The sequence below is a fragment of the Elaeis guineensis genome, chromosome 9, assembly GCF_000442705.2.
Source record: "Elaeis guineensis isolate ETL-2024a chromosome 9, EG11, whole genome shotgun sequence".
Classification (NCBI taxonomy): domain Eukaryota; kingdom Viridiplantae; phylum Streptophyta; class Magnoliopsida; order Arecales; family Arecaceae; genus Elaeis; species Elaeis guineensis.
The window spans coordinates 83,236,211-83,251,891 of NC_026001.2; the positions used below are offsets into that span (position 1 = coordinate 83,236,211).

At 36.2% G+C, this 15,681-nt stretch overlaps 2 pseudogenes; one reads left to right on the top strand and one right to left on the bottom strand.

Moving 5' to 3' along the window:
* The first annotated feature begins 6,509 nt into the window (after positions 1-6,509).
* LOC105051212 (class V chitinase-like) lies at positions 6,510-7,601 on the top strand (annotated as a pseudogene).
* A 31-nt stretch (positions 7,602-7,632) lies between these two features.
* LOC105051211 (15-cis-zeta-carotene isomerase, chloroplastic-like) lies at positions 7,633-9,172 on the bottom strand (annotated as a pseudogene).
* Between the last annotated feature and the right edge of the window lie 6,509 nt (positions 9,173-15,681).

Genomic DNA, 15,681 nt, shown 5'->3' on the forward strand with positions numbered 1-15,681 from the left:
GGGGTGCTGATATTTTTCTATCATGAAAAACTCTCACATTCCTCTTTTTCTTTTCTCATGTGAGAATTGAATCCCTTTCAATGCCTCATGCCTACCCTTATCTGATCAGCCCAAATCAGGTTTAAATTTTAAGTTTGAATCAAATTCAAACTTCAAAAGATCAGATAACGAAAGATAGATAAGAAGGTGTGGAGAGAGATTCCTAGGGGGCGCCCAACACTTGGGATGCACGTCCCATTCTTTTTCACACGCACATGAAGGGGAGCTGCACTCTCTTGCGCCCTCTCTCTCTCTCTTAGGCATGGATAAGGTAAGATAAAAGATGTCATAATCTAGGCTCCAGATGTGAAATTATGACATCCTATAGCCAACACATGACCAAATATATATTTAGACACAGGAGTATGACATCCTGGGCAAAAAATAGTGTGAAATTTCAATAATCAATACTTTGACATTCTTTATTCAAAGATCGAACAAAAAATTTTATAAAAATTTGTTCGATAAAGAATGATAACTTCATTGATATATACTTTGACATCCTTTATTCACTATTATACAATAACCTCACAAAAAAATTGGGAAAAACATGTTTGAAAAGGAATGATTTATTCAATTGTAAATGCTTTGACATACTATATTCAATCTTTTACAATGAATTGTTTTTGTTAAAAGGTTCATAATTTTTTAATGACAATATTTACTTTCTGTTTGAGTCCCTCTCTTATAATTTTGGCCCCAAGCTCCCTCCAGTATTGAAAGATGTCATCTTGTGTGAAGTTCCATCTACCTAGTATGTCCTTACAAGCAAAAAAGTCTATGTACTTCAGGCAATATAGTCTATAATCTAGGGAACTCTTAGGCCGGAAGGGCAGTCATCATCTTCTTCTATGTTCCATTTACTCAGTTCTACATTATCACAACATATATGGAACATGGCTGCTATTATCTACTACCACTTCCTGGTATTAGCCTTATATTTACCTTTGCGCTTGATGGAGTTTAAATGAATAAACCTTTTCTTCTCCATATCGATTGTCACCAAGTGCTAGTGGATATTTTTTGTATTGATGATGCTGAAAAGGAACCTAAATTCCTTCTTCTCATCATCACTAACTCTATCAAAATGAATTGTCCCACCATGCCAATAAGCTCATGCAGTGATGATGTCAATTGAATGCATATCCCAGCTATCATTATGAGGGTGACAAGATACTTGTGGTACAAATTTGATTGTCTAGTCCATTTTTTAATCAGAAAGTTCTATCCCACATCAATTATCTATTCATGTAAAGCATTATGTCAGAATGTCAACAACTAGAAGCTATATTAACACATAGGATGTCTAAAAGAAATACTAAGAAATGAGATATAAATAGGAGTTGAATCCTTACATCATCAATTATCATCTTGCCAGATAGCAGGTCATAAAAGTTGGTCCTCGTAATGCTGCCTCCTTGAGTATTATTGAAAATAACCTCTCTATAATGAAAAATACAAATTTTTTACTATCAAAAAAGTATATTATATTATATAGGATGTCACGGATATTATAAAATATTTACGAGATAACTCTTTCATTCAAAAATATTTGAATTATGGCATCATCATCCTCAGACAACAAGCCTTTATCTTAATATTCTTGTAAATATTTGATGAATTCCTATGTTAAAAGATTCGGCTAAAAAATTTAACCCATGATAAGGATGTCTAATAAATCAAATAGGAATCTAACTTCTTTTATTTTTGGTAGCTTACTTTGCAAAATTGAGAGATTGACAAAAAGTACTTCTTTGAATTTAAAAATTATCTTACTCTTTTTGTAGGCTAGCCGATCTCATAATTTGGATCTTCTGTAATCATTGAGGTCTTGCATTTGTGTGGTTCTTTTTTCACCCTCTTTTCAAGTGAATATGTCAATATCTTTGGCTTTTTCTTCTTCTCATCCTCCTCCTTCCTTTTCTTTTCTTCCTCCTTCCTCTCCTCTTTCTTCTTCTTCTATTCCTTCCCCTCCTTCGTCTCTTCCTCCTCCCTCTTCGTCTTCTCCTCCTCCTTCCTTTTCCTTTCTTCATCCTCCTTCTTCCTCTCCTCCTTCTCTTCCTCCTCCTTTTTCCTTTGTTCCTCCCTCTTCTTCTTCTCCTCCTCCTCCTCTTTCTTTTCCCTTTTTCCTCCTCCTTATTCCTCTTCTCTTCCTCATCCTTTTTTCTTTCTTCCTCCTCCCTCTTCTTCTCCTCCTCCTCCTCCCTTCTTTTCCCTTCTTCCTCCTGCTCCTTCCTTTTCCTTTCTTTCTCCTCCTTCTTCTCCTTCTTCTTCTTCTCCTGCTCCTCCTCCTCCTTTTTCCTTTCTTCCTCTTCCCTCTTCTCCTTCTACTCCTCCTTTCTTTTCCTTTCTTCCTCCTCCTTCCTCTTCTCCTTCTTCTTCTCCTCCTCTTTTTTCCTTTCTTCCTCCTTCAACCTCTTCTTCTCCTCCTCTTTCTTCTTCTTCCTCTTTCTAAACTCCTTCCTTTCCTCTTCTTTCTTTTGTTCCTCTTCGTCATCATATTCTTCTTCATCTTTTTCTTCCTTTTCTTCATCCCTATGCCTTTCTTCCTCCTCCTCCTTACCTTTGATCTCCTTTTTGGTCAAGGATCTCAGTAGCTTATCTTGAATGAGGAGTTTTTTCCTAAACTCCTCGATTTCAATCTTTAACCGTGCACACATTGCATAGCAAACCTAGTTGGACAACTCCAGCTTTGCTTCATTAGTACTAAGAATGTTCTCTGATCTTACTCCAAAAGAACTGAGGAACCACTACTCTTCTAGGTAGGTCGAAGAGCATCCTCAACCTGGTAAAAAGAAAGTAGAAGATAAAATTAGTAAATTATCATATAAAATTTTATGACATCCTATAAAATATATGATATCCTATAAGATTCTATATCAGCTTACTGATCCAAGTTTACCTCATAAGGTTGGATTTTATCAAAATTTTGATTGTAACTCCATTTTCTGTAGTCACACCACCTCAACAATCTTGAAAATTGTGAAAAGTCAAATGGGGGTTTTATATTGGTCTGCTCAAGGAACTACACTTGCAAATGAGTATTTTCTCAAATTAGACTACAGAAGAGTTAAAAAAAGGACTGGATTGAAGATACTATATATTATCATTACCACAAGGACTACCAAACAAACAAGGAAAGTAGAATACCTCGTATCCTTGTCAATCCTATTTGCTGGATGTGGCTCCTTGGATCTCAAGTAGTCAGCAATTTCTGAGAGGATCTCAACCATCAAGTTCTTGATGGCAACGGCCCATGCAATAGATCCCAATTGAGACAAATCATCCAAATATAGGATCAATTTTCTTGACATGTTTGATTTGACTTTGTAGCCAAAAAAATGATAAGCATATATGCTATCTAAAGCCTTACAGTATCCCCAATGTTCTACTTTCTGTTAGATGTCATTAACTGACCAATCAAAGACTCTAACCCTCTATGCTGTAGGTTTAACTTTTTTTCAAATCTCTCAAACAGTCTTCCGATCTTCTTTGAATATTTTTCGGTGGTTGAGATTTTTATTTCATAACATGGAACATCCAAAATAAGTGTCACTTTCTCGACACTAAATGTTATAACTTTTTCAACAAAAATGAATTGATTCCCTCCAACATAATATTTTATGATGTCCGAAAGGAGTACCCCATCTACCACAAAGGGCTCCATATCAATATAGGCACAAAATGGAATCTTCCAGATGAGCTCTATATGTGTAAGAGAAAATTTTATTTTTTGAATATTTTGAATATGCACTACAAGTTTACAAGAGTTCTTAAAAATTAGAGTCCTACACTGAAAAATTTGAAAAAGAACTTGACTTGACACTGCAACAAAGAATTGGATAGTCAACAAAAGAAGTCATAATTTAAACATACATTGTCATAAGTTAGATATATAATGTCATTATATTTTTATGGAATAAAGACTATCTCCTGGAGGTGATTTGCCAACAAGATGTCATAATTTTAAAATGAAATATCATAATTTTGACAGAGAATATCATAATTTTAATCTAGAATATCATAATTTGAACTCAAAATATTATAAAATTAATAAAATATATCTATTTTGAATATTTTACCTATAAAAAATTATAATATTCACCTACATGTCATAATTTTGACCTACGATATCATAGTATTGTCTAATTTATCATCGGAATACTGTTTAGCTACAGTCTATCATAATTTTAATATAGAATATCATATTTTTGATATAGGATATCATAAAAATAATAAAATATATAAATTTTGAGATATTTTATCTATAGAAAATCATAATATTCATCTACAATGTCATAATTTTGATCTAGTATGTTTTAATATTGTCAAAACTTACTCTGAGAAGATTTTACTAAACGATATCATAATTTTAATCTAGAATATCATAATTTAGATTCAAGATATCTTAAAATTAATAAAAAATAAAAATTTTAAAATATTTTATCTACAAGATGTCCTGATATTAACATATGATATCATAATTTTGGATTACGATGTCATAATATTATCAAAATTATCATGGAGAGATTTTTTAGCTATAGGATGTCATAATTTTAATATAGAATATCATAATTTAAATCTACGATGACATAAATTATCAAAAAATATCTGTTTTAAGGTGTTTTACCTATAAGAATTCATAATATTCATCTATATGTCATAATTTTGGTCTGTGATGTCATAATATTGTCTAATCTATCATCGCGAGGCTATTTAGCTACAGACTATCATAATTTTAATATAAAATATCATATTTTCAATATAGGATGTCATAAAATTAATAAAATATATAAACTTTGAGATATTTATTTACATAAAGTCATAATATTCATCTATAATGTCATAATTTTGGCCTATGATGTCTTAAAAAGAATTCAAAGCTAAAAAAAGAATTCATTTAAACCTACCTAATGCATTAAGTTCATTTAACTTCCAAAAGAGCTGCAATAATAAAAAAGCCTACCATAAAATTATAATAAAGGATCTACTGATGGTATTTTGCTTCCTAATGGATAAGACATATTGTCTGGATAGATAATATTATTTAGATGCTAATCAATAACCTTGGACACACAATTTTAGCTGAAAAAATTTTTTTTAGACTTCCAAATGCTCAGGCAGAAGCTTAACAAAAAGAAGAAGAAGAGAGAGGAGAGCAGCATTCGAAATATCCAACCAAACTACAAAATAATAAAAATATCATCTTGGAAGAAAAGGATATTTTTATCATGTTAAATTTGAAAAATAAATTACGACGTACATTAAATATATTTGGCGATGGAACAGTGCACCACCTTCATTTTCTTCACACTTTCGGACGTTCAGTCACATCGAGCCATGAGGGTGCCAAGTGGACTAATCGGGCGAGGCAATGTGCTCCATGTCAGTTTTTGTACACCGCAAGCGATGTACAAAGAATTTTGCTTTCGCATATATAAAAGGGAGTGTTTAGGAATAGTAGCCCCACATTGGATAGATTAAGGACTCATATTCTTGGGCTTACCCATCTAAAAGCCTGAGTTTAGATAGATATCTTGGCTAAAAAAAAAAAAAAACATTCCAACCTTTTTTTTTTTTTTTTTTTACCATGACAAGAATGTCAAGGAGAAAATTCATACAATTTAGAATGATTAGGGTGTCAATGGACTGGGCAAAATTGATCGGTCCGAAGATCTGAAAGTATTTTAAGGAATGTGCAAGCCGAAGTGTTGGATTTTCATCAAAAACAAATTTTATTGAGCCTTGGATTTTTTATCTTTTCTTTTCTTCTCTTTTCTTTTCTTTTTTTCAAATTTCTTAGCCTAGACGATAATGACTATTCATCCGACTGACTTCTTTATTCATTTAGAAACATCCTAACATTCTTCCTCGTTCCTCCTCTACTGCCATTGACATAAGTAACCTAAATTTCAGTCATAGGATATCTAAACTCCACCAAGTCCATAAATAGGAGCTTTCCTTCCTGCTGAAGAAACTAACAAAACTCTGTCGATCATAGGGAAAAAAGACATGAAAGATGCCAAAAGCCATGCATCTTTCACTCGGCATTTTTATAGCTCCATCGTCTGGTATCAGATCTGTTTTACCAAACAGTTCTCTCCACAAAAGACACTCATCCATTTAATTTGTTCCATCAGGTTATAGCTAGGAGCATATGACGTGGGTTACTCGCTGCCGAAAGAAACTATAAGAAGGCAGTAATTGTTATATTGAATTATAAATAGTATTAAACAAATTTCCGCCCACATCAGCGAAGATCACTTGATGTTGATCAAGTTAAATGATCAAAGACAACGATACCACCATTAAGAAATCTAATATAACAAGGATTGAACCACATGCTACTTCTTTAACAGTTCAGGCTCTTTTTAATTTCACAATCACCCACATGTCAAATAGAAATTTCATATTGTTTTTGAGACATACTTGCAGACAGTTGGTCAGAACATGCACCAATTCAGTTTTACACAACCAGGAATTTATTTAGAAAGAGTCGGAAGAAAATCTCGGTATCAGAATAGCTAAACAAGGCTTTCCTACAATATTTCCAGATCCAGAGATCTGCAAGGCCACAGCTAGTGGGAAGACTTTCCTTGAAGGTGAATTCTTTTGATAATTACCTTTCAGATGGCCACCACTGGCAGACCACAACCAAAAATCTTCCCCTTTCTACCTGGCCTCAGCGTTCAAAGTCACAGCCATCCTTGCAGTAAATTGAGGTTCTCTCACACCAGCCACTACTCACCAGTTTCCAACATTAACACCTCCCTCCACACTCACTTCTACTACTACTCGCTTGCTCTTGATGACACCCATTCTCAGGTTGCACTCCCACCCAATGACCAACTTCCCTTTTAGCCACTTTCTCCACCACTCTCAAGGCTAAAAACCCATCCCTCAAGACGCTCTTCTCCATTTCCACAGACGATCGCCAAACCAATGTCTAGAATGCTGCTTTCTCCTCCATAGTAGCCAATCAAACTCTTCGAATGTCATTCATCGATTCCACCATAGAATTAGCCAGGAACAATGCATTTGATGGCTTGGACTTGGCATGGCAATTTCCATGCTCATGTGCTGACATGGCCAGCCTTGGGATCCTGCTTGCTGAATGGAGAGCCCGCATAAACAAGGAAGCACAAAATTCATCTTCACCTCTCCCGCCGACAGCCTCAGTGTACTTCTCAAACCACCTGTTTAACGGGCCTGTTGACAACCCTGACTACACTATAAATACCATCTCAGAAAATCTCAATTGGATCAATGCTCTCTGCTTCGGTTACGACAAGAACAGTGATGTCACCGCTCTTGATGCTCCACTCTATGATAAGGCCTCCCACTTCTGTACAAGTTATGGCATTACTTCATGGCTGGTTGCAGGAATCCCTGCATGCAAGCTGGTAATGGGTGTCCCTTTATATGGAAGAGCTCGGATTCTCAAGAACAAAATGACGAATGAACTAGGCGCACCGGTCGTGAACATACCATTGCTCTGTCTTATCATACGAAGTAGCCCAAATGACTTGAATATCACATATTCATTGAATAGAGAAATGTAGTCCATATACAATATCAGCAGAGGACATACTATCACTGAAGTTGAAAGCTGGATGACTGCATTAATGGATGTGCAAAGTAAGCACCAAGCATCAAGGCTGTAATTGTCAAATAGTGTAACCGAATAGATTCCTTGTAATAATCTTCGGGCAACTTTTGATGTCGATGGGCAACTTTTGACATCCATCAAGGATCGCTAGAAAAGGAATTACGCTTGTTCTGCTATTTAAAACTTCAAAAGCTTGACCATATCGTGATGCCATCCTTCTATCTCCATTCCAAACACCAAATAAATGGTGAGTGATCAAGCCAACTGAAGCAGGCACAGTTACTAAGTTACCAATCCAGAGTGTGCGAGCTAAGCACCAGATTACCTGCCTGACCATCCGAAGGAACATGGCTTACATTAGCATCCTTGGTAGAAAGTATCTATACTACAGAAAGCAACCGACAAGGCTAGTTAATCTAATTTAAGTCAATCTAATGAATTGTTTTCTCTGTATCATGTCTATATAACAAACCTTCCATAAAAGAACTGGTGATCTCATGATTCCAGTTAACCATATATGCATTGGCTCATCAACAGCTGCAGTTTCTAACAGATTAAAGGTGAAAGGATAGAGAAAGAAGAGATGAAGGATGAAGCAAGCCCACACATGCTCATGGGTTCCAGAGATGTTTTGCTATCTGCCACAGCTGAGTACCATCATATTGGTGATTGATGAAGTAAACCTAAAAGACAACTAGCCTTGGTTACAAATCAAAAACAACAAAGTTTAATAGAAGTGACAATACTTGAGAGTGACCCCAGGTGGAGTATTTATCTTTCCTTAACAAAAGCAACAACAGTAGTTCGCATGATGGCAAAAAAAATAAGGGCATGTTTGGTTAGGGGGAGCTGGACTTTGGAATAAGAATAGGAATGAGTGACTCTGGAGGGAATCTCATTCTCATTCTGATTCTAGGAGGGAATGGAATGCCTCAATCCTCCACAATCCAATCCCTACTCTCCTGGTATTCAAATTCCATCCCAATTCTAATTCCGATTTCGGTCACGCACCAAACGTGTCGGAGAATATGGCCATTCCAATCATTCCGATTCCAATTTCGATTGCAAACCAGACACAACCTTTAGAGCAATGAGATAATTCATAATAGTTCTGACTACTAAAGGGAGTGAGATTTGAAGGAAGTCTAGGTGATCGGCATGCAAAAATTTTACATCTCCTGTGATAGCATAGCGAAAGCATAAACTAAAACAATTTTAATTTATGGCATGCAAAGGATCTAATCCTAATATCACCTAAGGATCTAGTTTAGACATGCATGAAAATATTCAGATCTAAAAAATAAAAAATAAAAAAAAGGAAAGATCGATTACCTTAATCGCTTTTCCATCTTCCTGTCGGATTGGATCCTGTGGATGTCCGGAATTTCTAATGTAGCCGTGCAAGTACCTGGTCTCTGCTGATATCCACATGGAGTTGACCTGATCAAAGCGCCGAGGCCACCGGAATGCTAGCACCTTGTAAGCCTCGCTCTTTTGCCTAGATCTAGAGCCGTTCTTCAACATCTTGAAGAACAAGACTGCAGCACGATCTCATCATGCTGATCTGATCTGATCAGATCAAGACCACCAAGAAGAGGAAGAACTCTTCTTCTTCTCTTCTTCTCTTATTCTCTCTCTAATTTCTCTCTCTCTTAGATCTAATCTAGAGGAAGAAAGGGCGTGGAGATGTGGAGGGAAGAGAGATGGATAAGGCTGCAGCACAATCTCATCAAGAAGAGAGATGGATAAGGCTGAATAAGATCATCAAGAAGAGGAAGAAGATCCTTCTTCTCTTCTTATCACTCTCTAATCTCCCTCTCTCTCTCTCTTTGATTTAGAGGTGTGGCGTTAAGGTAGAAGAAAGAGAAGAAGGGGCGTTAAAAACCACCTGCTGCAAGAAAAAAACCCATTCCTCATAATACCGCATGCCATAATTCCTTCTCAAGTTTTGTCGCACAAAAATATGGGGCGTGGCCCCTCTTTCCCTTAATTCCATGCCATATTACAAAAAAGGATTATCCTTGTTCGAATCAAATTCAAATAAGAAAAGAGTTTTGGATGAGAGAGACTCCCAAAGAAGTGGGGCACCAATAGACCTTTCACGCATGCAAACAAGGGGAGGACGTGAAAATCAGCACCCCACTCTCTCGTTCTACGTGAAAGATGAGAGAGAAGCCCAATAAAAGTGGGCTAAGGTGACCTAATTCGATTGGATTCCAGTTTGGGTTCGATTCAATTCCAATTCAAGCTCGATTCGTATCAAATTCAAAAAGGCTGTCAAACCTGATCTAATCAGGATTGAAATCCAAGTCCAACTTGAATAATTAAACCCAATTAGCCTTAAATTAAATCAAACCTAATTAAATTAAATCTGATTTAAATTAATTAGGACTTGATCCGTAATTCAATCAAACCCAATTAAATTGCAACATTTATAATTAAGTCCCGATGCTAACAATTAGCAGTTTCTACATTTGTAACTCTTTATAAATTGATCCAAATCATTAATCCAATTGATAATTTAATCATGATCCAAGCTATTGATCAAGACGAGCTCCTTTTGTGTGTGATCCCTCAGATTCTATTCTGTCTGGTAGTGAAACATACCGTGATCTCCATCACAGTATCATCGAAACTTTTTGCGATGGACTGGAATAATTCCAACTCATCCTAACAAAGATCGTTGATCCGAAAGCGATCCTAGTGAGTCCTCACAATCTACCAGTGACACCTAGTAGCATGTAGTGGCAACTCAGCAGAACAGAAAGATGAACCCCTAGGTGTAGTAACTGTGTGATCAAATTACTCTATCGAGAGTCCCGACATGATACAAATCATGGAACCTCATCAAACCCTAAGCATCCGTCATATGCCAGACTTAATTAGCTTGAGTCCAATCGTGAATCTCATGGAAACTACTTTCCATAATCATGCTGCTGTGGCCACAAACTTATGGACTCAGCCTCTTAGGTCGAATAGGATTACTCCTCAACTACCAAGACCGATAGATCTTCTATAAGTGCACTCCTACTACCGTGAACCTACTACAGCCAATGTATACTACAAGGATCTATATGGTTAGAGACCATATTTGTGTAGTCAAACTACAGTAGTCCCACTGTGAGCAGCCGAGGCACTGTAGGTCAAAGAACCACTCACACAACTACAGTATCAAGAAGTCACTGACGAGTGAATAGACATCCATGTGACTTCTCGTTCTTGATCACACTTAGTACCGTTGTTCTCTAACAACCACTTACACTCTCACTCCAATGTCTCTATATTGTAGACTCAAGATCCGTCTATCTAAAAAGAAGTGATCTGTGCATCAGTCTACTCGAATCAATCATCATCCCCATGATGATCATCAACCGAAAGCTTTTAAGAATTAATCTATAATGACACATCTTAAATTCTCAACTCTTGAGAATATGTATCATTGACCATTAACTCCATGGACGATTATAGGACACATTACTCTAAAATGGATATAATTTTTTATAATTTTAATTTTAATAAATCAAGTACAAACTTATGTTCTAAAAAATTACAATATGTCAGCCAACAATTGACTTTCCAGATCACACATCTAACAAACTCCCACTTGACCTAAAGCCAATCAACTACAAATCTAAGTCCCATCTTCTCAAGATGGACTTTAGTCTTTAGCTAGTAAATTGCTTAGTCAGGGAGTCCACTACGTTTCCATGGGGTCTACTCTCTTCACCTTGATATTTTTTAAGTCGAGGTAGTCGCGTATTATTTAAAATCTTCTTTTCCATGTGCTGGGTATTCTGATGAGACCAAAACTCCATTAGCTAAAGGCTATGGTGCCAATATTGTCACTATGATGACATCTCATGACATCAATTGCAACAAAGATACTTGACCAGAAGATCTTATTTAGCACCTTTTGAAATGGTGACTAACTCAGCTTCCTACAATGATTGATTATTTAAAACTTTTTCAATCTATCAATTTTCTTATTGCACATATTCTGATGTAGACTCTTCTACCATCAATGTCAGATCAACATCTGAGCATATGTACCCATAAACCCTACAACTCAAAATTCTCCTCCACAAATCAAAAATAAATCCTTAGTGCTTCTCAAATACTTGAGGATGTTCTTTACAGCTATCCAGTGTCATGCACCTGAAATCGACTAATTTCTACTCGTGACACTCACAGCAAAATCAAATCAAGCACATTGCATGGCATTCATGAGGCTTCATAAGGGATCAAGCTCATGAGCTAAATCTTCTCAGATGTATTTAGACACATCATCTTGGAGAGATACATACCTTGCCTAAGGCGTAGAAATCTCCTCATAGAATTTTCATGCTGAACCCCTTCAACACCTCCTTTATGTGCTTTACCTGTGAAAAGCCTAGCATTTTATCAGATCTATCTCCACAGACCTTCAATCCAAGATGCTTACTCTTGATTTTTGTAGAGGACTCTTTTGACAACCATCTCTTGACCGAAGTATGGGAACAACTTTCCCAATCGGGAGATTCTCATCCTCCTACTGATCCTTTTAAAAAACTCAAGTTTTCTCCTTGTTTTTGATGAAATCAAACTATTTGATTGCATCAATCCAACTCCGAGATGCTTGCATTAATCCAAACATGAATTCATGTAGCTTGCAGATTTTATGATCTCCATCACTGGAAGTGAAATCCAATAGACTGCCCCATGTAGATATCTTACCAAGATATCCATTAAAAAATAGTTTTCACATCCATCTGCATCTAATTTTCTTTTGTAGATTCATTAACATCCAATGGGTATAATATCCTCTGATGGATCCACTAAGATCAGACTTGTCTGAAATGAATCAACCATTGACTTTATTGCTTCCATCTATTTTTCAGAATCGATGTCATACATCGCCTCATAATAGGTCTTAGGATCAACTACTTGATCCCTATCTCCTACAAGAAACACTTAATCTACATTCTTTAAAAGCATACCTAAGTACCTTTCATGAGGATGGGAGACCTTACTAGATCCACGAGATGGTGGAGGTCCTACACTAACTGGCTCAGAATGAATAGGTACAACCAAATCTCCAATTTATTACTCTTTATAGACTTTTTCTTCGAGCTTAATTTCCTTCCACTACCACTATCTTAGGTAAACTATTTTTCTAGAATGTGGTATAATGAATCATAATCACATTGTGATCTGCTGGAAAGTACAATTAAGTACCCCATTCAACATATTAAAGTATATTCCTAAAGAAGTAAAGGTTAGTGAGTGAACCTCATTATCGACTGGACCATATCCAATAGAATCCTAATCCTCCTTTCAATACTTCGTTGAGCTGAGGTGAACTAGGAGAAGACCACTGTGAAACTATACCATTTCTATGAGATAATCCGAAATTTTCACTAGGGTATACATCTTCTCGATCCAATCGAAGAACCTTAAGGGATTTCCCATCAAATGGGTCTGTATCTAGTGGTCCTCTCCTCATATCCCACAAGAGATAGTTTGGTCAATTTTTCTTGAAAGCAGGATCCATAAACTTAGAATTCATGTGTCAAGAAGACGATCCCTTTTCAAGTTTGTATATTCTGTCCTCTTCAAAATGACCTTACTTGAGGCACCACATATACTTAGATTTATCTCATCCATAGATCTCTCAGATCATACGGCATACTCACCATCCGAACACATCAACATGCAAACAGAGCTGACATACCTTCATAAGGTGTGTCATCCTTCTTCTTTAGGCTATCCAGGTAGGAGAACACTTCTCATCTAAGTGACCGTCAATGCGACAGCGGAAATACTTTTCCTTGCCTGACGACTACTCCTTGAGAAGATCTTTTCTTCCTTAGTGATCACCAATATGTTCATCAATTTCGGTAATATGCTATTATACTTGTTTGTATGGCAGTTTACTCTAAACTGACCAAATAAACCATTAAGGGACTACTGGATCAAATCCACCCGTAGTTTCACAAGCATAGTCATCTTAAACTCATAAGATTCTTGACCGTTATCAAATAATGATCATGGACAGACTACTCAACGTGTAGTCCGGCTCTGCTCACCACAACTATTGTAGGTGAGTTATCATGTCCTGAATTCATGATATCCTCATGTTAGCACTAAAACCAAGATATAGCACCTAACCTAATTGATATCATCCGTCCATTTCTCAAGCGCTAAACATTTCAATAGTTGGACGGTTTGGTGACCCAAGAAAATCCTGGTCTGGAACATACCCTAACCCTTACTAGATTTCAAAACCATTCTGAAGTTCTAAGCTAGTTTTTTATAGTTCTACTCGGTTAATTGGTTGTATCTTGGACTTGATCAATCAAATTGGGTTTGGGTTTCAAAATAAGTCAAACACTTATCGAGCCAATCATATTAGGCTAATGAAATCCAGTCTGAGTCAAACTCAAACTTGAATCTAATCAAAATAAATCTAATTTAACTTGATCAAGACCCAATCCCATTATTTGATTAAATCAAATAATTTAACAACTATTACAATTTGAGAGATTCCCAGTCCATTTGGACTTAGTTCGGGCTATGGGGTTTGAAGCTAAGTAATGAACTGAAGAGAGAAGATGATTCTAATTAAATATTTGTACTAGATTTTAAAATTTGTTCTAAAAATTTTAAGAAATAAATCAAACTCCAACTATTTCATCGGATCCTAACATTCCTCGATTAGGAAGCGAAAACTCCTATGCGAGTTAAGATTCTTAGTAGGTACTACGGTCCCATCGATTTGTATGCACCTCACCTAACAGTTATTGGTGACATACTAAATCAATAGGTGGACAAATCTTATCCAATGCATATGCAAATTGCAGCAATTCAATCTCTAAGTCATGTGGGCTCACCTAATAGTTATTGACCACACTTCTTAATTAAGTCAGACCTACCATTCACAAGCAAGTGTGAAACCGTCATTGGATCCCTCGTCTAACAGTTATTGAGCCCAAACCCATCTTAATCCTGGAGCAACTCTTTGCTAATAGAGTGGTTGAGTCTTTCCAATGCAACTGAACCACTGTAACCCATCAAGAACAATCAATACCAATAGGACCCCCGCACATCTACAACGATGAAAGATCGCTAGACTTAATATTTGTTGAGGAGATTTGATTTAGATCTCTTCTACATAGTCACATACATCTCATGTAAATGACAGATCTGGTTCCGATTAGCACATCTCATGTCTGACTGAACTGATTTACGTCAGTACATCTCATATCTGATCTTATCTAGTTTAGGTCAGCACATCTCATATCTGATCCAACCTAATTTAGGTCAGCACATCTCATATCTGATCCAACCTAATCGGCGTGGGTGAACTCGAGTCAACAAATAACCTAATATAAAATATAATCTTCCAAAATGGTCAGGTAAGTTAAGATGGGTGGGGTCCCTCCATTGCTTTTCTTAAACACCAACTAATTGGTCAGGTCAGACAACGAAACCAATTAAATAACCACCATCTAAACACTTACCTTAGACAGCAAATTGGTTAATTAGAATCGATCAGGTTAGCCTATTGACCTGGATCCAAACTACTGAGCCAAATTTGATCTTGAGTCAATCAATTCACATCAAAATGTGAATCGATGCGACCAACTACAACAAAACTCGACTTTAATCCTCTTTGACCTAATTCTGATCAACAATTGATCAGATTCGATCAACTGCTCAAATCGACAAAGATTCTAACTTGATCTAATCAACTAACCCTAATTATAGTTTGATCACTAGACCTAATTTGTTCAATCCATACCCAAAATCTCATGTCTTATGTAATAAATTTTAGATCTTAAATTCTTAATTTTAGATCTTTTAAATTCATGTCTTAATTCTCAATTAAGTGCATTATGATCATGGGTTTATTTAGAAATCGAAATAATTTCAAATCTAAACAATTTACATTTGTATCTCATATAAATTTTTTTATCCACAGTAATGAGTCAACTCATCCTGACTCGAGTCGACCATCATAGTGACAAACAGAAATCCCGTAGCCTCAACCTGCG